The sequence below is a fragment of the Bos indicus x Bos taurus genome, chromosome 13 (genome assembly GCF_003369695.1).
Source record: "Bos indicus x Bos taurus breed Angus x Brahman F1 hybrid chromosome 13, Bos_hybrid_MaternalHap_v2.0, whole genome shotgun sequence".
Lineage (NCBI taxonomy): Eukaryota > Metazoa > Chordata > Mammalia > Artiodactyla > Bovidae > Bos > Bos indicus x Bos taurus.
In genome coordinates this window covers 83,054,157-83,065,890 of record NC_040088.1, presented here as the reverse complement: position 1 = coordinate 83,065,890, position 11,734 = coordinate 83,054,157, and the positions used below count along the sequence as shown (strand labels likewise).

The window sequence follows — 11,734 nt, the reverse complement described above, 5'->3', positions numbered from 1 at the left end:
GAAATCAGGGACGAACTATTTAAACTTGGATAAGAAATATGACAACAACAACAGAAAAACAATAATGTACAAAACCAGAAGTTAAACCTATAGAAAGAACAGGATGTGACTCACAAGCAGAAACATCAAAGTAGACAGCAGACGTGAGGAATGGGCTTGTGCCCCGACAAAGATGATGGAACTTCAAGTTCTTTCTCTGAGACATTGGTTAAAACAATACAGATTTTACTGGGTGCTCATTCTGCCTATTCCCCTAAATGCCCCACTGGAACACATCTATATTGTCCACAATAGAATGAGAACACTTTCTCTTTTCCATCAATCCAATTATACTTAAACTCTGACAGAATTAGCAGTTGGCATCTTCTGCTTTGCCATCTCGAGTCAGACTTTGTTGCACCATAACTTTCTCATGGCCTGTTTGATTTCTGCATTCTTCAGAGTGTAAATCAGAGGATTGAGCAAGGGTGTCACAATAGTGTAAAACACAGCCACCATCTTGTCCACTGGAAATACAGTTAAAGGGCGAGCATATATGTATATACATGGTATAAAGAATAAGACAATAACAATAATGTGGGAGGTACATGTGGAAAGGGCTTTCCTTCTTCCTTCTCTGCTACAGTTACTCAGAGAATGTAAGATTAAAACATAGGAGATAAGCAGCAACAGGAAACTCACCATGCATATGTTAAACATATGAGTAGGTTAATGACATAAGCATCCACACAGGCAAGTTGCAACAAAGGTTGTATATCACAGAAATAGTGATCAATAACATTGGGGCCACAGAAGGGTAATTTCAAAGCCAAGAGAATCTGTGCTGAAGAATGGATACAGGCCCCCACCCAGGCCAGTTTCACTAGTGTGTCACAGATACACTGGCTCATGATGGCTGTGTACTGCAAGGGCTTGCAAATGGCCACATAGCGATCAAAGGACATGAGGACAAGTACCAAGATCTCCATGCACCCAAAGAAGTGAAATGCAAAGATCTGAGTCATGCACTCATTGAAGGAGATGGCTTTCTTCTCAGATACAGAATCTACAATCAACCTAGGGGCAGTGGTTGTCGAAAAACAGGCATCAGCAAAGGATAAGTAGAAAAGGAAGAAGTACATGGGGCTCTGAAGTGTCTGGCTATATTGTATGGTCATCACAATTATGAAGTTTGCCAACAGAGTCCCAAGGTATAGAAATAAGAGGATAACAGATACTACTTTCTCTTTTAGTAGATTCTGTGTTAACCCAAGCAGTATGAACTCGTTAACACTACTGTTCATCTCCATGGTTATGGTGAATGTGGAACAGGCACAGCTGAGAAGTGGTTCATCTGCAAAAAAAAAAAGTTGGAGAAATGGTGACTTGGCAATTGCAATGTATATGGATGCAGAATTGCTATTTTAGAGTTCAAATTTCATCAAACATATAACTTGGTGTTTCTCAAAGTTTTCATACACTATACTCACTCAAGAATTTTTTTTTTTTTTTTAATGTTGACATGCTTTAAACATTGGCATTGATTCAAGGTCTTCTTATGGGTTGCCAATTTTTTTTTTTTTTTTTTGGTTGGGGGGAGCTTTCAAGTGATTGTGCATTCTGCCATGATCTGAAAACTAGTGAATTTGCTTTATTATCTTAATCAGATCATTTTAATGTCTTAATACTCTTTCTTTATATGACAGAGAATCTAATAGATACATTATTAAGCATATGCATATGTATATAATGTGTATGCACATCAACCACTGATAATAATATCCTTATATAATTTAGAAATAATATATTTGGAGATTCTCTTCTGAGTGAATACATTTCTTAATTTGAACAACAGTTTGTAGCCATTATTCCTGATCTCTTCAGTATCTTTGTTGGGTTATACTTAAGAAAAAAGCTTATTTTTCCATCTTTAGGTTCATTGAAGCTATAAGTTTACCTGTATTGCCAGTTAGGGCACATGAGATATTTGAGCAAATCATTGAGGCTAGCAATATTTTGGAAAATTGCTATATATTTGATATAAACCCTTACATATGTTAGATGCATGGTAGTAAATTTCACATTCTGTGGACTCAACCTGTTATTTCACTTTCTATATTTCTGTAACCCATGTACTATCCTCCTTCATATCTGATTCTCCTACCACTATCATCTAGAAGATTGCATTCTTTCCATTTTTATCTCTTTAAAATGTAAGTTTAAAAATGTATTTCAGAAATTCAACATAAAAATACATCTCCTTGCTCTCCTTTACTTTTTCCTTATATGCATATATCTATATAATTTCAATCATCTTATTATATTTTCTGATTTTCCTTTTTTAACTTACAAGCCTTTTCTATGTTAGCTAAACAGTATTTGTAGTGTAATTATTTACTTAGCAATTATAAATAAACATGATGTTAGTCACTCAGTCATGCTTGACTCTTTGTAACACCATGGACTCCACCAGGCTCCTCTGTCCATAGTATTCTCCAGGCAAGAATACTGGAGCGTGTTGCCATTCCTTCCTCCAGGGGATCTTCTCAACCCACATATCAAATCCAGGTCTCCTTCATTGCAGACACATTCTTTACCAGCTGAGCCACCAGGGGAGCCCAAAATTAACATATCAAAATCTTAAAATATAAATTCTACCATTTATTTTTTTGTTTTGCCAAATTTTCACCTTAATTAAAATATTTTTAATAAACTCTTCTCATATAGCTTGTGCTTATTTTAATAGTTTAATCACGAGACAGCAAAAGAGACACTGATGTATAGAACAGTCTTATGGACTCTGTGGGAGAGGGAGAGGGTGGGAAGATTTGGGAGAATGGCAATGAAACATGTAAAATATCATGTAGGAAACGAGTTGCCAGTCCAGGTTCGATGCATGATGCTGGATGCTTGGGGCTGGTGCACTGGGACAGCCCAGAAGGATGGTATGGGGAGGGAGGAGGGAGGAGGGTTCGGGATGGGGAACACATGTATACCTGTGGTGGATTCATTTTGATATTTGGCAAAACTAATACAATTATGTAAAGTTTAAAAATAAAATAAAATTAGAGGAAAAAAAAACAGTTTAATCAAATATATGCCCAGGGGATTGCTAATATAAATATCACTATTTTAAGTCCCATGGACTGTAGCTCACCAGGCACCTCTGTCCATGGGATTTTCCAGGCAAGAATACTAGAATGGGTGGTCATTTCCTTCTCTGGGGGATCTTTCTGACCCAGGAATAGAGCCCACATCTCCTGCATTGCAAGCATATTCTACCACTGAGCCACCAGGGAAGCCCATAATTATTGACACTATTCTCAAATAATCTTTCAACTTGGTTGCTTCACTATTTATTAGAAAATTAATTACTGTATGGGTATATCTGCATAATAAAATTTCCAAAGCTTGCAATGTATTACAGGGTGAGAAAAGTGCCCTTCAAAAATTCATACTTAACCAATCCCATGGTTGTTTTAGTCACTCAGTCCTGCCAGACTCTTTGTGACTCCATGAATCCAACAAGGCTCCTCTATACATGGGATTCTCCAGGCAAGTGGTCTGCCATTCCCTTCTCCAGGGTATCTTTCTGACCCAAGGATCAAACCCAGGTTTCCTGCAATACAAGCAGATTCTTTACCATCTGAGACACCAGGAGAGCCCATAAACTGGAAGTAAAAGTCAGTTCTTTACACATTCTGCTGGGTTTAAAGACATATATCTATATATATCTATATCTACATATATGTATGTAAACACACACACGTGAAATATTTTTATGTACAAATTAGGTTATTTTCCATTGTTTCTAAAACTATAACAATATGGCACAAATTATAAATAAAAAATTAACTTGATGCATTATTATATTTGCTTAGTTAACAATTAAAATTATGAAATATGTATTTTATGAAATATACATTTTGATTAGCAATAGAGTATAACATTTTTGTATATTTTAATTTATTATGTTTCATTTGTTTTGAATTTTGTATGTTGAGTCTGTTTAATTTTTGATATCTTTAAGTTTTGAGCTCTTTTTTTTTTCAACATTATGCAATACACTCTATCAATTTTAAACTCCTGTTTCCGTTTTAGTCAAGCATGCCTTTAAATTTTAATGTCAAATGAAACACATTTTAATGTGAATTTTAATGTACACTTCCTCTTTCTGATTAATCATCAGTTATTTAGTGATCAATAACACCATCAACTCAGTCATCAAATGTGTACTGAGAACCTACTCATATTTGGAGTCAACTTATAGAGCATGAAAAGACGTCTTCAACCTCCTCACACTGACATTGGAGGGATACCATTTCTCTATGTAAGATTCTTAATCATTGAAAAACTACACACAACTCTGCAATAATACCAAATGAATTTTAACTCCATATCAGAAAGATCCTAGAAAATAAGTTGATTGGTCGTTAAAGGTTTAAACATGGGAAATAAGTGAAATTATGGCTTTAATTGAGTTAAACTTCAATTTCCAACAAAGTTTTCTGAAAATTAAATATTCAAAAAGTTTATAAAGGGTTTCTCTAAGTAAGATAAATATATCAGTATCAGTAAATCAAACTATTTAACTCTAGTAAAGTTACACATCTAAATACAATTAGGTTTTCCTTGCAGTTGAGCTAAAATAATATTAGTTCACTATGAGAAATTAGAAATATCACAGTAATTACAAACTTTGATTGGAAGTTGAAATTTTCTCTGCTGATTATGAAAAAAAAAGAAAAGAAATCAGTGATTATTTAATTTTAATACATTAGGTTTCCAGTAGGGGATAAAACAAAAGAGAGGGAGCCCTTTGCTGTGAGAAGAGGAGGAGTTAGGATAGAAGAGTGATGAAATATTTTTGGAAAGGGAAGATGCATTGCTTCAGGAAAAATAGATGCTCCCATCATTAAAAACTGCACTCTTATTAAATCCAAACGTTTTAAGAGACAAATTCTGGGTAGGTCACAGACAACCATGATTCCAGTTCAACTAATTCTATTTTTTTTTTTTTTTTAAGTAAGCAAAGAGAAGGTTTGGGACATAAAAACAGGTAAGCATCATTGAAGGATGTATGCAGTAGTTTAAATCAATTCTACCTGAGAATTTTATTATTGAATTCAGCCATTATCTCCAAACTTTTCTGGACCACCCTGCCTTTTTGATTTGGGAGGGCATCATGGTAGTAGAAGGTCTTTTCCCTTCCTTGATCCTTACATTTTACTTTTACCTACTGGACTGTTAACCAACTCAAATATATTTGGATATTTGGTGCCAATTTTTTTCCATTCTTCCTAAGTTAAATAACCATCTGCTTCTATCTCCTATGTTCCATATATATGTGTATGTGTATATATATATATGTGTGTGTGTGTGTGTGTGTGTGTGTGTGTGTGTATATATGATTGAATAAGGCAATCCAGGATTAAATATTATTCTTTTTCCATAATCTTATCATTCAAACAAGTTTTTGCTTGTGCTATTTCATTTGACATAAATTTTTTTTGCAAGGTAACTGGATTGGCCATGTGATTCATCCATTTCTAGTTACAAAGCATGATCTGTGATACAGAGTGTTTTAATTAAGACACTTAGGCTAGAACTAGAAAGGGATGTTATTACATAGCCTCTCTGTCAGCATTCACCCTACATCTAATATAAAAAATCAAATTCTAATCATCACATAGATTTCATCTTAGAAAAGAAAAATCATGAGTCATGAGAGAAGGATGGCAATTGGTATCTCAAATTTCTGTCCAGACTCCAAAACCAAGTGCATTAAACTGCATGCTGAGGCTAATATTAAAGCAAAAAATAAAAATAAAGATCTAACTGGATAGTAGTGAAGAGGAGGAAAGAAGCAGACTAATGCAGTCAGAACAGGAGAGAGGAGTGAGCAGGTACAGGGAAAGAGCCGGGGATGGGATATAGAAAGACATAGAGTGAGAAGGAGAGAAAACATCTTAGAGAAAGTCATTTTATCTGAGATTTCATCCCACAGTTCAGCTTCTTTCTTCCTGAACAACCATGCCATCACTTACCCCAATTAAAGAGAGAGTGTTGTTGTGTGTCATCGCAAGGATTGTCAAGGATCCTGAAAACCCAGGTGTGTAGAAAGTGGAGCCCAGTTTCATACTCTGTCTCAGAAGCATCAGGACTGACCATAGACTTTAAACCAGGAGCTCACCAAGAGAGAAATTTCTGCCAAGCTGACCTTCATTCCATGGTTTGCATCCTCTGTGAGCAGAGGTGCCTTTGAGAGGTAGTTCAGCCATGTGCTGAGTCCAGGGAAGGCCTAGGAAGCCTGAACCACCATAATTCTTCATTGGTAGAAACACTCCCCAAGAGCTCTGTCATTTATTGGAAGACACACTGAATATAGATTCCAAGAGATCAGTGTTTAGGGCTCAGATTGTAAAGAATCTGCCTGCAATACAGGAGACCTGGGTTCAATCCCTGGGTTGGGAAGATCCCTTGGAAGAGTGCAACACCCTCCAGTATTGTCGCCTGGAGAATCTCATTGACAGAGGAGCCCGGCAGGCTATAGTCCATGGGGTCACAAAGAGTCAGACATAACTGAGAGACTAAGAACAGCACAGAAGAAAATATTTCAGACAGATTGAGAAACTTACCTCTTTTCTTACAACCAGATGACTTCCAACAGAGTGTATTTTTCATATCTTCAACTTTCATTTACTTAGAAGGTCAATTATGTGAAGCTTAAATAAAATACACAAACTATACTTCATTGAGATTTATCATTGCCTTCTATCACAAGTGATGATGGGATGTAAAGAGTTTATGGAGAAAGGGAACTCTTCATGTAGCCATAATTTACACAGCTCCTTCCTGGAAACACTGGGTCAGACAGAACAGCAAGGTCTGTATTGGAGCAGAGAGAATGCTCTGAAAATGGAGTGAATGTCTTAATTCAGTTCTTGGAAACTTAATTATTCCTACACTCTGAGACATAAATGCCTCTGTGGCCAGCTTCCTTCCCACTGTATCTCTCTCTCTCTCTCTCTCTGTGTGTGTGTGTGTGTGTGTGTATGTGTGTGTGAAAAATCATGAGGCTAAGTGTTTTATTTTTACTGGATATTTATAGAAATTCACACAAGAGTTTGCAAATGCTTAAGGTAGGCTTTAAGCCTCAGGAGCTCCAAGGAAACTATTTCTTCCAAACCAGTCCCAAGTGATATGCAATGAGCTACCTTGCTCAAAGCCCAAGGGAAAAATCAAGCCTTGGGGACAACTGGTTAAACTTCAACTCATATGACTTGATTTGAGGTAATTTTGTTCGCTTCTGCATAAACTTTGCTTAACTCCATCTCTTCTAGAGGCCTGGAAGTCTTTGAAGGCAGTTGAAAGCCTGTAGATGAAATATGTGTGGTTAACTACTCTTGTTTGTATTATATCAACTTGTGAACTGGTTTCCCTAGTGGCTCAGATGGTAAAGCATCTGCCTGCAATGTGGGAGAGCAGGGTTCAATCCCTGGGTCGGGAAGACCCCTAGAGAAGGAAATGGCAAGCGACCCCAGTACCCTTGCCTGGAAAAGCCCATGGACAGAGGAGCCTGGTAGGCAACAGTCCATGGGGTCACAAAAGGGTTGGATATGACTGAGTGACAGCACTTTCACTTTCAAAGTGTGAATTACAGTTATCATCTATATCAAAGGGCTAATGTGAGCAATAATTACAGTTCTTTGGCAAATCTGAAACATTAATATGTTAATGTTTTTCTTTCTATTGTTTATTAATTTACTTTTTAAATAGAGTTGATTTACAATGTTTTGTTAATTTCAGTTGTACAGCAGATACATTAGGTTGGGCAAAAAGTTTACTAAAGAGATTAGTAAAACCTAATCTCTAAGACAATTTTGTCTTCCCTCCAGAAATATTTCCCAAAATATCAAATGAGTAGCAAGAAGTGATTCTTTTAGTAATTTTTTTCATTCTTTTTTTACTTTTAGATTGTAAGTAAGCATAAAATTCAAGTCTTCTTAATTTTCATTTGAGGATATTGAATTGCCAAATCAGAGTTCATAAGTGATCTAAGACTGAAATGAAAACGAAATTATTTCCTACAATTTATGCTATTTTTTATCATATTACATTACTTACTGTTCAGTTCAGTTCAGTTGCTCAGTCGTGTCTGACTCTTTGCAACCCCATGAACCGCAGCACACCAGGCCTCCCTGTCCATCACCAACTCCCGGAGTCCACCCAAACCCATGTTCATCGAGTCGGTGATGCCATCCAACCATCTCATCCTCTGTTGTCCCCTTCTCCTCCTGCCCTCAATCTTTCCCAGCATCAAGGTCTTTTCAAATGAGTCAGCTCTTCGCATCAGGTGGCCAAAGTACTGGAGTTTAAGCTTCAACATCAGTCCCTCTAATGAACACCCAGGACTAATTGCCTTTAGGATGGACTGGTTGGATCTCCTTACAGTCCAAGGGACTCTCAAGAGTCTTCTCCAAACCACAGTTCAAAAACATCAATTCTTCTGGACTCAGCTAGTCCAACTCTCATATCCATACATCACTGGAAAAACCATAGCCTTAACTAGATGGACCTTTGCTGACAAAGTGATGTCTCTGCTTTTTAATATGCTGTCTAGCTTGGTCATAACTTTCCTTCCAAGGAGTAAGCATCTTTTAATTTCATGGCTGCAATCGCCATCTGCAGTGATTTTGGAGCCTGGAAAAATAAAGTCAGGCGCTGTTTCCACTGTTTCCCCATCTATTTGCCATGAAGTGTTGGGGCCAGATGCCATGATTTTAGTTTTCTGAATGTTGAGCTTTAAGCCAACTTTCTTTATCATATTACATTACTTACTGTTCAGTTCAGTAAGTTCTCTCTTAGTTCAGTTCAGTTCACTCTCCTCTTTCATTTTCATCAAGAGTCTCTTTAGTTCTTCTTCACTTTCTGCCATAAAGGTGGTGTCATCTGCATGTCTGAGGTTATTGATATTTCTCTGAGCAACCTTGATTTCAGCTTGTACTTCCTCCAGCCCAGCGTTTCTCATGATGTACTCTGCATATAAGTTAAATAAGCAGGGTGACAGTATACAGCCTTGACATACTCCTTTTCCTATTTGGAACCAGTCTGTTGTTCCATGTCGAGTTCTAACTGTTGATTCCTGACCTGCATACAGGTTTCTCAAGAGGCAGGTCAGGTGGTCTGGTATTCCCATCTCTTTCATAATTTTCCACAGTTTATTGTGATCCACACAGTCAACCCCTGTCAAATAATGCTCATCCATATAAAATTTTTGTCTGATATGAAATTTTGAATTTTTTATTCAACCTTAAATGTTTTATTTTTCATTAGAAACCATCATTATCCTATTCCGCACTTTCCTCATGGCACTTTTCACTTCTTTGTTCCTCAAAGTGTAAATCAAAGGATTGAACAAGGGAGTTAAGATGGTATAAAATATGGCTACCATTTTGTCAAAGGAGAAAGAATATGGAGGTCATACATACATAAATATGCACAGGATAAAGAACAAAACCACAACAGCAATGTGAGATCCTCCTGTGGAGAGGGCTTTCTGCTGCCCTTTGGAGCTATGTGTTCTCAGAGACAGCAAGATGACCCCATAGGAGACAAGCAACAAGGAGAAGATTAGGATGCAGATAAACCCACTGTTGGTGACTATCAAAAGGCCAAAAATGTGAGTGTCAGTGCAGGCAAGCTCCAGCAATGGGTACAAGTCACACATGAAGTGATAGATGACATTAGGGCCACAAAAGGGCAGCTGGAAAGTGAAGATAATATGTATCATTGAATGAACAAAGCCCCCTGTCCAGGCTACCATCAGAAAGGCACAGAGTCTGTGGTTCATGATAGAAGAATAGTGCAAGTGCTTGCAGATGGCCACGTAATGGTCATAGGCCATGGCACTGAGGACAATCACCTCCACCCCAGCAAAGAAGTGTTCAGCAAAGAGCTGGGTCATGCAGCCTTCGAAGGAAATGGTTTTCCTCCAAAGGAGAGAGTCCACAATCATCTTTGGGACAATGATGAAGGTGAAGCATGCATCCAGGAAGGACAGAAAAGCCAGGAAGAAGTACATGGGGGAGCCCCGGAGTGCTGGGCTGCTACTGATGGTCACCACAATTAACAAGTTGCCCCCAACAGTTCAATGTAAAAGAACAAAAATACAACAAACATTATTTTTTGCATGGTTGGATTCTGTGAAAGCCCCAGGAGGACAAACTCAGTTACAAAGCTTTGGTTTTGCATAATTTCCAAGGAAAAGGTGAAAGGTACCACAGTGAGCATGTAGAATCTACAGTTAGAAGAAAGACAAATGTGCCTCAGACCAGATTTGAGAGTCATCATAGTTATCAACAAATTGGTGCATCCATGTGAAAAATTGACTTATGTTCTTGTGCTTGCTTTTTCATTAAGAATGCAAAGCTAGAAATTTGTTGAAGGTGGTAGGGGGATACCAGGAAGAATTGAAGTTTAGATAAACTGTTAAATGTTTTAAGATACAGCTTCAATGTAAGAGAAGGGTAGGGATCCACCTGGGGTGGGGGTAAGAAATAGTTGTTATCTCAACTGCCAACTCTGGTCATATGTTAATAGTAGTGGGTTCCTGGAGTGAATTGTGAGAAGAATTCTGAAGCCCAATCCATGTTCTGAGTAAAGGAAAAGAGCAGTTTATTGGTCATGCCTGCCATGTGCATGGGTGGGAGAAGGGGGGGTTGCATGCCATCCACGATCAGGTGACTTCCTTATCTACAGATAGAAGGAGAAATAAGACAAACCTGAAGAAGTTCTTGGATCATGGCTATACTCCTAGTTATTTCTTTAAAATCTAGAAAAAAACTGAGACTTTAAAATCAACTAATTCATTCTTCAAAAAAAAAAAAAAAGAAAGAAAGAAAGATCATTGGGAACACACCTTGCTGTAGACTAATACATAATAAATATCCATGTGTTAAGTTGGCTTTCTTTTCACTCATTATTTAAAAATGAGAAGCTGACAAAAATAAGTAATACCTACTAATATGTACTGTTATGATGACTAGGTTAAATAATGCAAGGAAGCAGTTGTTCAGAGTTAAGTGGCTAGGAAACAGTCCACGTTAGATCTTATTACCCAGTTTTACTGGTAGGAAGTCCATGCTTAAAGAAATAAAATTAAAGAAATAACAGATGCTGGCTCTGGAGTTTTAACCCAGAACCTCTGACTCCAGCATGAAAGTGACTGACTCTACAGGGAAAGAAGCAAAAATTTTTCTAGCAAGAGCTTCAGAGCAGGAGGGGCTTCTCTAGAGTCGCCATTCACTGTAGAGGTTATAACCTGATTCCTGTATTCATGTTTGACTGATGCTTCTTGATGAAGGACACAGAGCCAATTATGTAGAATCAGAAGGTAATCGCTGGATTATTTAGATACAAACTGACAGTAACTACATAGGTAAGAATAGAAACAGAATGCTGACTATAGCCAGAGCCTGAGGCTTTATTCATTGCTAAGAATTTATTCAAAGTGGCCCAATCAGATCAAGCAGTACTCACGAGTGTGTGTCTGTTTCAAATGTATATGACTTACTGTAATGTATGGAGATTCACATATAACATCCCTACCCATTTCATACAATTATAATGAGGGTCAAATTGGAAAATGTGAAATTGCTGCTTATGATAAAATGCCCTTACTGATTTTAGTGACTCTTCTCTCACTTAAAAAGCCAAGCAGCTTACTCACAGAAAGCTTTTCCATTAGTCATCC

General features: G+C 37.4%; 2 pseudogenes; both read right to left on the bottom strand.

The window, feature by feature from the left end:
* Window positions 1-384: 384 nt before the first annotated feature.
* On the bottom strand, window positions 385-1,289 carry LOC113902840 (annotated as a pseudogene).
* An 8,003-nt stretch (window positions 1,290-9,292) lies between these two features.
* On the bottom strand, window positions 9,293-10,362 carry LOC113902844 (annotated as a pseudogene).
* Between the last annotated feature and the right edge of the window lie 1,372 nt (window positions 10,363-11,734).